The sequence below is a fragment of the Limanda limanda genome, chromosome 7 (genome assembly GCF_963576545.1).
Source record: "Limanda limanda chromosome 7, fLimLim1.1, whole genome shotgun sequence".
In the NCBI taxonomy this organism is placed as follows: domain Eukaryota; kingdom Metazoa; phylum Chordata; class Actinopteri; order Pleuronectiformes; family Pleuronectidae; genus Limanda; species Limanda limanda.
The window spans coordinates 27,593,972-27,605,115 of record NC_083642.1 but is presented as its reverse complement, the minus strand read 5'-3'; the positions used below and the strand labels follow the sequence as shown (position 1 = coordinate 27,605,115).

The window sequence follows — 11,144 nt, the reverse complement described above, 5'->3', positions numbered from 1 at the left end:
TTACTGATGGAAATGATTGATAATTGTCATGATTTGATGATGGTGGTGGTGGTTCACATGTATAAATAAGGTATTGTGTGTTGAGTCTTTCGCTTACGGCCATACCACCCTGAGCACGCCCGATCTCGTCTGATCTCGGAAGCTAAGCATGGTCTGGCTTGGTTAGTACTTGGATGGGAGACCGCCTGGGAATACCAGGTGCTGTAAGCTTTTTCGAATTTGCTTTGCAACCAGCAGAGGGAACGGTTGCTGCTGCTTTAAAGGAGAAACATCTTGAAAAGAGCAGGAAAGACTCAACATAAAAGAAAACAAGGATATGGAACCCTGACATTATTACTGATGGAAATGATTGATAATTGTCATGATTTGATGATGGTGGTGGTGGTTCACATGTATAAATAAGGTATTGTGGGTTGAGTTTTTCGCTTACCGCCATACCACCCTGAGCACGCCCGATCTCGTCTGATCTCGGAAGCTAAGCAGGGTCGGGCTTAGTTAGTACTTGGATGGGAGACCGCCTGGGAATACCAGGTGCTGTAAGCTTTTTCGAATTTGCTTTGCAACCAGCAGAGGGAACGGTTGCTGCTGCTTTAAAGGAGAAACATCTTGGAAAGAGCAGGAAAGACTCAACATCAAAGAAAACAAGGATATGGAACCCTGACATTATTACTGATGGAAATGTTTGATAATTGTCATGATTTGATGATGGTGGTGGTGGTTCACATGTATAAATAAGGTATTGTGGGTTGAGTCTTTCGCTTACGGCCATACCACCCTGAGCACGCCCGATCTCGTCTGATCTCGGAAGCTAAGCATGGTCGGGCTTGGTTAGTACTTGGATGGGAGACCGCCTGGGAATACCAGGTGCTGTAAGCTTTTTCGAATTTGCTTTGCAACCAGCTGAGGGAACGGTTGCTGCTGCTTTAAAGGAGAAACATCTTGGAAAGAGCAGGAAAGACTCAACATCAAAGAAAACAAGGATATGGAACCCTGACATTATTACTGATGGAAATGATTGATAATTGTCATGATTTGATGATGGTGGTGGTGGTTCACATGTATAAATAAGGTATTGTGGGTTGAGTCTTTCGCTTACGGCCATACCACCCTGAGCACGCCCGATCTCGTCTGATCTCGGAAGCTAAGCAGGGTCGGGCTTGGTTAGTACTTGGATGGGAGACCGTCTGGGAATACCAGGTGCTGTATGCTTTTTCGAATTTGCTTTGCAACCAGCAGAGGGAACGGTTGCTGCTGCTTTAAAGGAGAAACATCTTGGAAAGAGCAGGAAAGACTCACCATCAAAGAAAACAAGGATATGGAACCCTGACATTATTACTGATGGAAATGCTTGATAATTGTCATGATTTGATGATGGTGGTGGTGGTTCACATGTATAAATAAGGTATTGTGGGTTGAGTCTTTCGCTTACGGCCATACCACCCTGAGCACGCCTGATCTCGGAAGCTAAGCAGGGTCGGGCTTGGTTAGTACTTGGATGGGAGACCGCCTGAGAATACCAGGTGCTGTAAGCTTTTTCGAATTTGCTTTGCAACCAGCAGAGGGAACGGTTGCTGCTGCTTTAAAGGAGAAACATCTTGGAAAGAGCAGGAAAGACTCAACATCAAAGAAAACAAGGATATGGAACCCTGACATTATTACTGATGGAAATGATTGATAATTGTCATGATTTGATGATGGTGGTGGTGGTTCACATGTATAAATAAGGTATTGTGGGTTGAGTCCTTCGCTTACGGCCATACCACCCTGAGCACGCCTGATCTCGGAAGCTAAGCAGGGTCAGAGTTGGTTAGTACTTGGATGGGAGACCGCCTGGGAATACCAGGTGCTGTAAGCTTTTTCGAATTTGCTTTGCAACCAGCAGAGGGAACGGTTGCTGCTGCTTTAAAGGAGAAACATCTTGGAAAGAGCAGGAAAGACTCACCATCAAAGAAAACAAGGATAGGGAACCCTGACATTATTACTGATGGAAATGCTTGATAATTGTCATGATTTGATGATGGTGGTTGTGGTTCACATGTATAAATAAGGTATTGTGGGTTGAGTCTTTCGCTTACGGCCATACCACCCTGAGCACGCCCGATCTCGTCTGATCTCGGAAGCTAAGCATGGTCGGGCTTTGTTAGTTCTTGGATGGGAGACAGCCTGAGAATACCAGGTGCTGGAAGCTTTTTAGAATTTGCTTTGCAACCAGTAGAGGGAACGGTTGCTGCTGCTTTAAAGGAGAAACATCTTGGAAAGAGCAGGAAAGACTCACCATCAAAGAAAACAAGGATATGGAACCCTGACATTATTACTGATGGAAATGCTTGATAATTGTAATGATTTGATGATGGTGGTGGTGGTTCACATGTATAAATAAGGTATTGTGGGTTGAGTCTTACGTTTACGGCCATATCACCCTGAGCACGCCCAATCTCGTCTGATCTCGGAAGCTAAGCATGGTCGGGCTTGGTTAGTACTTAGATGGGAGACCGCCTGGGAATACCAGGTGCTGTAAGCTTTTTCGAATTTGCTTTGCAACCAGCAGAGGGAACGGTTGCTGCTGCTTTAAAGGAGAAACATCTTGGAAAGAGCAGGAAATACTCAACATCAAAGAAAATAAGGATATGGAACCCTGACATTATTACTGATGGAAATGATTGATAGTTGTCATGATTTGATGATGGTGGTGGTGGTTCACATGTATAAATAAGGTATTGTGGGTTGAGTCTTTCGCTTACGGCCATACCACCCTGAGCACGCCTGATCTCGGAAGCTAAGCAGGGTCGGGCTTGGTTAGTACTTGGATGGGAGACCGCCTGGGAATACCAGGTGCTGTAAGCTTTTTCGAATTTGCTTTGCAACCAGCAGAGGGAACGGTTGCTGCTGCTTTAAAGGAGAAACATCTTGGAAAGAGCAGGAAAGACTCACCATCAAAGAAAACAAGGATAGGGAACCCTGACATTATTACTGATGGAAATGCTTGATAATTGTCATGATTTGATGATGGTGGTTGTGGTTCACATGTATAAATAAGGTATTGTGGGTTGAGTCTTTCGCTTACGGCCATACCACCCTGAGCACGCCCGATCTCGTCTGATCTCGGAAGCTAAGCAGGGTCGGGCTTGGTTAGTACTTGGATGGGAGACCGCCTGGGAATACCAGGTGCTGTAAGCTTTTTCGAATTTGCTTTGCAACCAGCAGAGGGAACGGTTGCTGCTGCTTTAAAGGAGAAACATCTTGGAAAGAGCAGGAAAGACTCAACATCAAAGAAAATAAGGATATGGAACGCTGACATTATTACTGATGGAAATGATTGATAATTGTCATGATTTGATGATGGTGGTGGTGGTTCACATGTATAAATAAGGTATTGTGGGTTGAGTCTTTCGCTTACGGCCATACCACCCTGAGCACGCCTGATCTCGGAAGCTAAGCAGGGTCGGGCTTGGTTAGTACTTGGATGGGAGACCGCCTGGGAATACCAGGTGCTGTAAGCTTTTTCGAATTTGCTTTGCAACCAGCAGAGGGAACGGTTGCTGCTGCTTTAAAGGAGAAACATCTTGGAAAGAGCAGGAAAGACTCAACATCAAAGAAAACAAGGATATGGAACCCTGACATTATTACTGATGGAAATGCTTGATAATTGTCATGATTTGATGATGGTGGTTGTGGTTCACATGTATAAATAAGGTATTGTGGGTTGAGTCTTTCGCTTACGGCCATACCACCCTGAGCACGCCCGATCTCGTCTGATCTCGGAAGCTAAGCATGGTCGGGCTTGGTTAGTTCTTGGATGGGAGACAGCCTGAGAATACCAGGTGCTGGAAGCTTTTTAGAATTTGCTTTGCAACCAGTAGAGGGAACGGTTGCTACTGCTTTAAAGGAGAAACATCTTGGAAAGAGCAGGAAAGACTCACCATCAAAGAAAACAAGGATATGGAACCCTGACATTATTACTGATGGAAATGATTGATAATTGTCATGATTTGATGATGGTGGTGGTGGTTCACATGTATAAATAAGGTATTGTGGGTTGAGTCTTTCGTTTACGGCCATACCACCCTGAGCACGCACGATCTCGTCTGATCTCGGAAGCTAAGCAGGGTCGGGCTTGGTTAGTACTTGGATGGGAGACCGCCTGGGGATACCAGGTGCTGGAAGCTTTTTAGAATTTGCTTTGCAACCAGCAGAGGGAACGGTTGCTGCTGCTTTAAAGGAGAAACATCTTGGAAAGAGCAGGAAAGACTCACCATCAAAGAAAACAAGGATATGGAACCCTGACATTATTACTGATGGAAATGTTTGATAATTGTCATGATTTGATGATGGTGGTGGTGGTTCACATGTATAAATAAGGTATTTTGGGTTGAGTCTTTCGCTTACGGCCATACCACCCTGAGCACGCCCGATCTCGTCTGATCTCGGAAGCTAAGCAGGGTCGGGCTTGGTTAGTACTTGGATGGGAGACCGCCTGGGAATACCAGGTGCTGTAAGCTTTTTTGAATTTGCTTTGCAACCTGCTGAGGGAACGGTTGCTGCTGCTTTAAAGGAGAAACATCTTGGAAAGAGCAGGAAAGACTCACCATCAAAGAAAACAAGGATATGAAACCCTGACATTATTACTGATGGAAATGCTTGATAATTGTCATGATTTGATGATGGTGGTGGTGGTTCACATGTATAAATAAGGTATTGTGGGTTGAGTCTTTCGCTTACGGCCATACCACCCTGAGCACGCCCGATCTCGTCTGATCTCGGAAGCTAAGCAGGGTCGGGCTTGGTTAGTACTTGGATGGGAGACCGTCTGGGAATACCAGGTGCTGTATGCTTTTTCGAATTTGCTTTGCAACCAGCAGAGGGAACGGTTGCTGCTGCTTTAAAGGAGAAACATCTTGGAAAGAGCAGGAAAGACTCAACATCAAAGAAAACAAGGATATGGAACCCTGAAATTATTACTGATGAAAATGATTGATAATTGTCATGATTTGATGATGGTGGTGGTGGTTCACATGTATAAATAAGGTAATGTGGGTTGAGTCTCTCGCTTACGGCCATACCACCCTGAGCACGCCCGATCTCGTCTGATCTCGGAAGCTAAGCAGGGTAGGGCTTGGTTAGTACTTGGATGGGAGACCGCCTGGGAATACCAGGTGCTGTAAGCTTTTTCGAATAAGCTTTGCAACCAGCAGAGGGAACAGTTGCTGCTGCTTTAAAGGAGAAACATCTTGGAAAGAGCAGGAAAGACTCACCATCAAAGAAAACAAGGATAGGGAACCCTGACATTATTACTGATGGAAATGCTTGATAATTGTCATGATTTGATGATGGTGGTTGTGGTTCACATGTATAAATAAGGTATTGTGGGTTGAGTCTTTCGCTTACGGCCATACCACCCTGAGCACGCCCGATTTCGTCTGATCTCGGAAGCTAAGCAGGGTCGGGCTTGGTTAGTTCTTGGATGGGAGACCGCCTGAGAATACCAGGTGCTGGAAGCTTTTTAGAATTTGCTTTGCAACCAGCAGAGGGAACGGTTGCTGCTGCTTTAAAGGAGAAACATCTTGGAAAGAGCAGGAAAGACTCACCATCAAAGAAAACAAGGATATGGAACCCTGACATTATTACTGATGGAAATGATTGATAATTGTCATGATTTGATGATGGTGGTGGTGGTTCACATGTATAAATAAGGTATTGTGGGTTGAGTCTTTCGCTTACGGCCATACCACCCTGAGCACGCCCGATCTCGTCTGATCTCGGAAGCTAAGCAGGGTCGGGCTTGGTTAGTACTTGGATGGGAGACCGCCTGGGAATACCAGGTGCTGTATGCTTTTTCGAATTTGCTTTGCAACCAGCAGAGGGAACGGTTGCTGCTGCTTTAAAGGAGAAACATCTTGGAAAGAGCAGGAAAGACTCAACATCAAAGAAAACAAGGATATGGAACCCTGAAATTATTACTGATGAAAATGATTGATAATTGTCATGATTTGATGATGGTGGTGGTGGTTCACATGTATAAATAAGGTAATGTGGGTTGAGTCTCTCGCTTACGGCCATACCACCCTGAGCACGCCCGATCTCGTCTGATCTCGGAAGCTAAGCAGGGTAGGGCTTGGTTAGTACTTGGATGGGAGACCGCCTGGGAATACCAGGTGCTGTAAGCTTTTTCGAATAAGCTTTGCAACCAGCAGAGGGAACAGTTGCTGCTGCTTTAAAGGAGAAACATCTTGGAAAGAGCAGGAAAGACTCACCATCAAAGAAAACAAGGATAGGGAACCCTGACATTATTACTGATGGAAATGCTTGATAATTGTCATGATTTGATGATGGTGGTTGTGGTTCACATGTATAAATAAGGTATTGTGGGTTGAGTCTTTCGCTTACGGCCATACCACCCTGAGCACGCCCGATTTCGTCTGATCTCGGAAGCTAAGCAGGGTCGGGCTTGGTTAGTTCTTGGATGGGAGACCGCCTGAGAATACCAGGTGCTGGAAGCTTTTTAGAATTTGCTTTGCAACCAGCAGAGGGAACGGTTGCTGCTGCTTTAAAGGAGAAACATCTTGGAAAGAGCAGGAAAGACTCACCATCAAAGAAAACAAGGATATGGAACCCTGACATTATTACTGATGGAAATGATTGATAATTGTCATGATTTGATGATGGTGGTGGTGGTTCACATGTATAAATAAGGTATTGTGGGTTGAGTCTTTCGCTTACGGCCATACCACCCTGAGCACGCCCGATCTCGTCTGATCTCGGAAGCTAAGCATGGTCTGGCTTGGTTAGTACTTGGATGGGAGACCGCCTGGGAATACCAGGTGCTGTAAGCTTTTTCGAATTTGCTTTGCAACCAGCTGAGGGAACGGTTGTTGCTGCTTTAAAGGAGAAACATCTTGGAAAGAGCAGGAAAGACTCACCATCAAAGAAAACAAGGATATGGAACCCTGACATTATTACTGATGGAAATGATTGATAATTGTCATGATTTGATGATGGTGGTGGTGGTTCACATGTATAAATAAGGTATTGTGTGTTGAGTCTTTCGCTTACGGCCATACCACCCTGAGCACGCCCGATCTCGTCTGATCTCGGAAGCTAAGCATGGTCTGGCTTGGTTAGTACTTGGATGGGAGACCGCCTGGGAATACCAGGTGCTGTAAGCTTTTTCGAATTTGCTTTGCAACCAGCAGAGGGAACGGTTGCTGCTGCTTTAAAGGAGAAACATCTTGAAAAGAGCAGGAAAGACTCAACATAAAAGAAAACAAGGATATGGAACCCTGACATTATTACTGATGGAAATGATTGATAATTGTCATGATTTGATGATGGTGGTGGTGGTTCACATGTATAAATAAGGTATTGTGGGTTGAGTTTTTCGCTTACCGCCATACCACCCTGAGCACGCCCGATCTCGTCTGATCTCGGAAGCTAAGCAGGGTCGGGCTTGGTTAGTACTTGGATGGGAGACCGCCTGGGAATACCAGGTGCTGTAAGCTTTTTCGAATTTGCTTTGCAACCAGCAGAGGGAACGGTTGCTGCTGCTTTAAAGGAGAAACATCTTGGAAAGAGCAGGAAAGACTCAACATCAAAGAAAACAAGGATATGGAACCCTGACATTATTACTGATGGAAATGTTTGATAATTGTCATGATTTGATGATGGTGGTGGTGGTTCACATGTATAAATAAGGTATTGTGGGTTGAGTCTTTCGCTTACGGCCATACCACCCTGAGCACGCCGATCTCGTCTGATCTCGGAAGCTAAGCATGGTCGGGCTTGGTTAGTACTTGGATGGGAGACCGCCTGGGAATACCAGGTGCTGTAAGCTTTTTCGAATTTGCTTTGCAACCAGCTGAGGGAACGGTTGCTGCTGCTTTAAAGGAGAAACATCTTGGAAAGAGCAGGAAAGACTCAACATCAAAGAAAACAAGGATATGGAACCCTGACATTATTACTGATGGAAATGATTGATAATTGTCATGATTTGATGATGGTGGTGGTGGTTCACATGTATAAATAAGGTATTGTGGGTTGAGTCTTTCGCTTACGGCCATACCACCCTGAGCACGCCCGATCTCGTCTGATCTCGGAAGCTAAGCAGGGTCGGGCTTGGTTAGTACTTGGATGGGAGACCGCCTGGGAATACCAGGTGCTGTAAGCTTTTTCGAATTTGCTTTGCAACCAGCAGAGGGAACGGTTGCTGCTGCTTTAAAGGAGAAACATCTTGGAAAGAGCAGGAAAGACTCAACATCAAAGAAAACAAGGATATGGAACCCTGACATTATTACTGATGGAAATGATTGATAATTGTCATGATTTGATGATGGTGGTGGTGGTTCACATGTATAAATAAGGTATTGTGGGTTGAGTCTTTCGCTTACGGCCATACCACCCTGAGCACGCCCGATCTCGTCTGATCTCGGAAGCTAAGCAGGGTCGGGCTTGGTTAGTACTTGGATGGGAGACCGCCTGGGAATACCAGGTGCTGTAAGCTTTTTCGAATTTGCTTTGCAACCAGCAGAGGGAACGGTTGCTGCTGCTTTAAAGGAGAAACATCTTGAAAAGAGCAGGAAAGACTCAACATAAAAGAAAACAAGGATATGGAACCCTGACATTATTACTGATGGAAATGATTGATAATTGTCATGATTTGATGATGGTGGTGGTGGTTCACATGTATAAATAAGGTATTGTGGGTTGAGTTTTTCGCTTACGGCCATACCACCCTGAGCACGCCCGATCTCGTCTGATCTCGGAAGCTAAGCAGGGTCGGGCTTGGTTAGTACTTGAATGGGAGACCGCCTGGGAATACCAGGTGCTGTAAGCTTTTTCGAATTTGCTTTGCAACCAGCTGAGGGAACGGTTGCTGCTGCTTTAAAGGAGAAACATCTTGGAAAGAGCAGGAAAGACTCACCATCAAAGAAAACAAGGATATGGAACCCTGACATTATTACTGATGGAAATGCTTGATAATTGTCATGATTTGATGATGGTGGTGGTGGTTCACATGTATAAATAAGGTATTGTGGGTTGAGTCTTTCGCTTACGGCCATACCACCCTGAGCACGCTCGATCTCGTCTGATCTCGGAAGCTAAGCAGGGTCGGGCTTGGTTAGTACTTGGATGGGAGACCGCCTGGGAATACCAGGTGCTGTAAGCTTTTTCGAATTTGCTTTGCAACCAGCAGAGGGAACGGTTGCTGCTGCTTTAAAGGAGAAACATCTTGGAAAGAGCAGGAAAGACTCAACATCAAAGAAAACAAGGATATGGAACCCTGAAATTATTACTGATGAAAATGATTGATAATTGTCATGATTTGATGATGGTGGTGGTGGTTCACATGTATAAATAAGGTAATGTGGGTTGAGTCTCTCGCTTACGGCCATACCACCCTGAGCACGCCCGATCTCGTCTGATCTCGGAAGCTAAGCAGGGTCGGGCTTGGTTAGTACTTGGATGGGAGACCGCCTAGGAATACCAGGTGCTGTAAGCTTTTTCGAATAAGCTTTGCAACCAGCAGAGGGAACAGTTGCTGCTGCTTTAAAGGAGAAACATCTTGGAAAGAGCAGGAAAGACTCACCATCAAAGAAAACAAGGATAGGGAACCCTGACATTATTACTGATGGAAATGCTTGATAATTGTCATGATTTGATGATGGTGGTGGTGGTTCACATGTATAAATAAGGTATTGTGGGTTGAGTCTCTCGCTTACGGCCATACTTCCCTGAGCACGCCCGATCTCGTCTGATCTCGGAAGCTAAGCAGGGTCGGGCTTGGTTAGTACTTGGATGGGAGACCGCCTGGGAATACCAGGTGCTGTAAGCTTTTTCGAATAAGCTTTGCAACCAGCAGAGGGAACAGTTGCTGCTGCTTTAAAGGAGAAACATCTTGGAAAGAGCAGGAAAGACTCACCATCAAAGAAAACAAGGATAGGGAACCCTGACATTATTACTGATGGAAATGCTTGATAATTGTCATGATTTGATGATGGTGGTTGTGGTTCACATGTATAAATAAGGTATTGTGGGTTGAGTCTTTCGCTTACGGCCATACCACCCTGAGCACGCCCGATTTCGTCTGATCTCGGAAGCTAAGCAGGGTCGGGCTTGGTTAGTTCTTGGATGGGAGACCGCCTGAGAATACCAGGTGCTGGAAGCTTTTTAGAATTTGCTTTGCAACCAGCAGAGGGAACGGTTGCTGCTGCTTTAAAGGAGAAACATCTTGGAAAGAGCAGGAAAGACTCACCATCAAAGAAAACAAGGATATGGAACCCTGACATTATTACTGATGGAAATGATTGATAATTGTCATGATTTGATGATGGTGGTGGTGGTTCACATGTATAAATAAGGTATTGTGGGTTGAGTCTTTCGCTTACGGCCATACCACCCTGAGCACGCCCGATCTCGTCTGATCTCGGAAGCTAAGCATGGTCTGGCTTGGTTAGTACTTGGATGGGAGACCGCCTGGGAATACCAGGTGCTGTAAGCTTTTTCGAATTTGCTTTGCAACCAGCTGAGGGAACGGTTGCTGCTGCTTTAAAGGAGAAACATCTTGGAAAGAGCAGGAAAGACTCACCATCAAAGAAAACAAGGATATGGAACCCTGACATTATTACTGATGGAAATGCTTGATAATTGTCATGATTTGATGATGGTGGTGGTGGTTCACATGTATAAATAAGGTATTGTGGGTTGAGTCTCTCGCTTACGGCCATACCACCCTGAGCACGCCCGATCTCGTCTGATCTCGGAAGCTAAGCAGGGTCGGGCTTGGTTAGTACTTGGATGGGAGACCGCCTGGGGATACCAGGTGCTGTAAGCTTTTTCGAATTTGCTTTGCAAACAGCAGAGGGAACGGTTGCTGCTGCTTTAAAGGAGAAACATCTTGGAAAGAGCAGGAAAGACTCACCATCAAAGAAAACAAGGATATGGAACCCTGACATTATTACTGATGGAAATGATTGATAATTGTCATGATTTGATGATGGTGGTGGTGGTTCACATGTATAAATAAGGTATTGTAGGTTGAGTCTCTCGCTTACGGCCATACCACCCTGAGCACGCCCGATCTCGTCTGATCTCGGAAGCTAAGCAGGGTCGGGCTTGGTTAGTACTTGGATGGGAGACCGCCTGGGAATACC

The 11,144-nt window shown here is 45.3% G+C and overlaps 27 non-coding genes and 7 pseudogenes across 27 annotated transcripts in view; all 34 read left to right on the top strand.

The window, feature by feature from the left end:
* The first annotated feature begins 91 nt into the window (after positions 1-91).
* On the top strand, positions 92-210 carry LOC133007357 (5S ribosomal RNA). Its single transcript, XR_009679835.1, has one exon. It is a non-coding gene; the product is annotated as a 5S ribosomal RNA (ribosomal RNA).
* A 214-nt stretch (positions 211-424) lies between these two features.
* Positions 425-543, top strand: LOC133007272 (5S ribosomal RNA). The gene has a single exon (XR_009679755.1). It is a non-coding gene; the product is annotated as a 5S ribosomal RNA (ribosomal RNA).
* A 214-nt stretch (positions 544-757) lies between these two features.
* Positions 758-876, top strand: LOC133006584 (5S ribosomal RNA). Its single transcript, XR_009679106.1, has one exon. It is a non-coding gene; the product is annotated as a 5S ribosomal RNA (ribosomal RNA).
* Positions 877-1,090: 214 nt separating this feature from the next.
* On the top strand, positions 1,091-1,209 carry LOC133006619 (5S ribosomal RNA). Its single transcript, XR_009679140.1, has one exon. It is a non-coding gene; the product is annotated as a 5S ribosomal RNA (ribosomal RNA).
* A 214-nt stretch (positions 1,210-1,423) lies between these two features.
* On the top strand, positions 1,424-1,532 carry LOC133007800 (5S ribosomal RNA; annotated as a pseudogene).
* Positions 1,533-1,746: 214 nt separating this feature from the next.
* LOC133007861 (5S ribosomal RNA) lies at positions 1,747-1,855 on the top strand (annotated as a pseudogene).
* Positions 1,856-2,069: 214 nt separating this feature from the next.
* LOC133007850 (5S ribosomal RNA) lies at positions 2,070-2,188 on the top strand (annotated as a pseudogene).
* Positions 2,189-2,402: 214 nt separating this feature from the next.
* Positions 2,403-2,521, top strand: LOC133007698 (5S ribosomal RNA). Its single transcript, XR_009680154.1, has one exon. It is a non-coding gene; the product is annotated as a 5S ribosomal RNA (ribosomal RNA).
* Positions 2,522-2,735: 214 nt separating this feature from the next.
* Positions 2,736-2,844, top strand: LOC133007785 (5S ribosomal RNA; annotated as a pseudogene).
* Positions 2,845-3,058: 214 nt separating this feature from the next.
* On the top strand, positions 3,059-3,177 carry LOC133005883 (5S ribosomal RNA). The gene has a single exon (XR_009678447.1). It is a non-coding gene; the product is annotated as a 5S ribosomal RNA (ribosomal RNA).
* A 214-nt stretch (positions 3,178-3,391) lies between these two features.
* On the top strand, positions 3,392-3,500 carry LOC133007784 (5S ribosomal RNA; annotated as a pseudogene).
* Positions 3,501-3,714: 214 nt separating this feature from the next.
* Positions 3,715-3,833, top strand: LOC133007818 (5S ribosomal RNA; annotated as a pseudogene).
* Positions 3,834-4,047: 214 nt separating this feature from the next.
* On the top strand, positions 4,048-4,166 carry LOC133007718 (5S ribosomal RNA; annotated as a pseudogene).
* A 214-nt stretch (positions 4,167-4,380) lies between these two features.
* LOC133005882 (5S ribosomal RNA) lies at positions 4,381-4,499 on the top strand. The gene has a single exon (XR_009678446.1). It is a non-coding gene; the product is annotated as a 5S ribosomal RNA (ribosomal RNA).
* A 214-nt stretch (positions 4,500-4,713) lies between these two features.
* Positions 4,714-4,832, top strand: LOC133006618 (5S ribosomal RNA). The gene has a single exon (XR_009679139.1). It is a non-coding gene; the product is annotated as a 5S ribosomal RNA (ribosomal RNA).
* Positions 4,833-5,046: 214 nt separating this feature from the next.
* Positions 5,047-5,165, top strand: LOC133006478 (5S ribosomal RNA). Its single transcript, XR_009679006.1, has one exon. It is a non-coding gene; the product is annotated as a 5S ribosomal RNA (ribosomal RNA).
* A 214-nt stretch (positions 5,166-5,379) lies between these two features.
* LOC133007668 (5S ribosomal RNA) lies at positions 5,380-5,498 on the top strand. Its single transcript, XR_009680126.1, has one exon. It is a non-coding gene; the product is annotated as a 5S ribosomal RNA (ribosomal RNA).
* Positions 5,499-5,712: 214 nt separating this feature from the next.
* LOC133006066 (5S ribosomal RNA) lies at positions 5,713-5,831 on the top strand. Its single transcript, XR_009678621.1, has one exon. It is a non-coding gene; the product is annotated as a 5S ribosomal RNA (ribosomal RNA).
* Positions 5,832-6,045: 214 nt separating this feature from the next.
* On the top strand, positions 6,046-6,164 carry LOC133006361 (5S ribosomal RNA). The gene has a single exon (XR_009678895.1). It is a non-coding gene; the product is annotated as a 5S ribosomal RNA (ribosomal RNA).
* Positions 6,165-6,378: 214 nt separating this feature from the next.
* LOC133007667 (5S ribosomal RNA) lies at positions 6,379-6,497 on the top strand. The gene has a single exon (XR_009680125.1). It is a non-coding gene; the product is annotated as a 5S ribosomal RNA (ribosomal RNA).
* Positions 6,498-6,711: 214 nt separating this feature from the next.
* Positions 6,712-6,830, top strand: LOC133007356 (5S ribosomal RNA). Its single transcript, XR_009679834.1, has one exon. It is a non-coding gene; the product is annotated as a 5S ribosomal RNA (ribosomal RNA).
* A 214-nt stretch (positions 6,831-7,044) lies between these two features.
* On the top strand, positions 7,045-7,163 carry LOC133007355 (5S ribosomal RNA). Its single transcript, XR_009679833.1, has one exon. It is a non-coding gene; the product is annotated as a 5S ribosomal RNA (ribosomal RNA).
* Positions 7,164-7,377: 214 nt separating this feature from the next.
* LOC133006717 (5S ribosomal RNA) lies at positions 7,378-7,496 on the top strand. Its single transcript, XR_009679232.1, has one exon. It is a non-coding gene; the product is annotated as a 5S ribosomal RNA (ribosomal RNA).
* Positions 7,497-7,710: 214 nt separating this feature from the next.
* On the top strand, positions 7,711-7,828 carry LOC133007537 (5S ribosomal RNA). The gene has a single exon (XR_009680002.1). It is a non-coding gene; the product is annotated as a 5S ribosomal RNA (ribosomal RNA).
* Positions 7,829-8,042: 214 nt separating this feature from the next.
* LOC133005880 (5S ribosomal RNA) lies at positions 8,043-8,161 on the top strand. The gene has a single exon (XR_009678444.1). It is a non-coding gene; the product is annotated as a 5S ribosomal RNA (ribosomal RNA).
* A 214-nt stretch (positions 8,162-8,375) lies between these two features.
* LOC133005879 (5S ribosomal RNA) lies at positions 8,376-8,494 on the top strand. The gene has a single exon (XR_009678443.1). It is a non-coding gene; the product is annotated as a 5S ribosomal RNA (ribosomal RNA).
* Positions 8,495-8,708: 214 nt separating this feature from the next.
* Positions 8,709-8,827, top strand: LOC133006008 (5S ribosomal RNA). The gene has a single exon (XR_009678566.1). It is a non-coding gene; the product is annotated as a 5S ribosomal RNA (ribosomal RNA).
* A 214-nt stretch (positions 8,828-9,041) lies between these two features.
* Positions 9,042-9,160, top strand: LOC133006032 (5S ribosomal RNA). Its single transcript, XR_009678589.1, has one exon. It is a non-coding gene; the product is annotated as a 5S ribosomal RNA (ribosomal RNA).
* A 214-nt stretch (positions 9,161-9,374) lies between these two features.
* LOC133006054 (5S ribosomal RNA) lies at positions 9,375-9,493 on the top strand. The gene has a single exon (XR_009678609.1). It is a non-coding gene; the product is annotated as a 5S ribosomal RNA (ribosomal RNA).
* Positions 9,494-9,707: 214 nt separating this feature from the next.
* On the top strand, positions 9,708-9,826 carry LOC133006368 (5S ribosomal RNA). The gene has a single exon (XR_009678902.1). It is a non-coding gene; the product is annotated as a 5S ribosomal RNA (ribosomal RNA).
* Positions 9,827-10,040: 214 nt separating this feature from the next.
* On the top strand, positions 10,041-10,159 carry LOC133007666 (5S ribosomal RNA). Its single transcript, XR_009680124.1, has one exon. It is a non-coding gene; the product is annotated as a 5S ribosomal RNA (ribosomal RNA).
* Positions 10,160-10,373: 214 nt separating this feature from the next.
* On the top strand, positions 10,374-10,492 carry LOC133007354 (5S ribosomal RNA). Its single transcript, XR_009679832.1, has one exon. It is a non-coding gene; the product is annotated as a 5S ribosomal RNA (ribosomal RNA).
* Positions 10,493-10,706: 214 nt separating this feature from the next.
* Positions 10,707-10,825, top strand: LOC133006690 (5S ribosomal RNA). The gene has a single exon (XR_009679207.1). It is a non-coding gene; the product is annotated as a 5S ribosomal RNA (ribosomal RNA).
* Positions 10,826-11,039: 214 nt separating this feature from the next.
* LOC133005878 (5S ribosomal RNA) overlaps positions 11,040-11,144 on the top strand; it is a 119-nt gene continuing 14 nt past the window's right edge. The window contains exon 1 of the ribosomal RNA XR_009678442.1: positions 11,040-11,144. This exon is cut by the window's right edge and continues 14 nt beyond it. This is a non-coding gene — a ribosomal RNA (5S ribosomal RNA).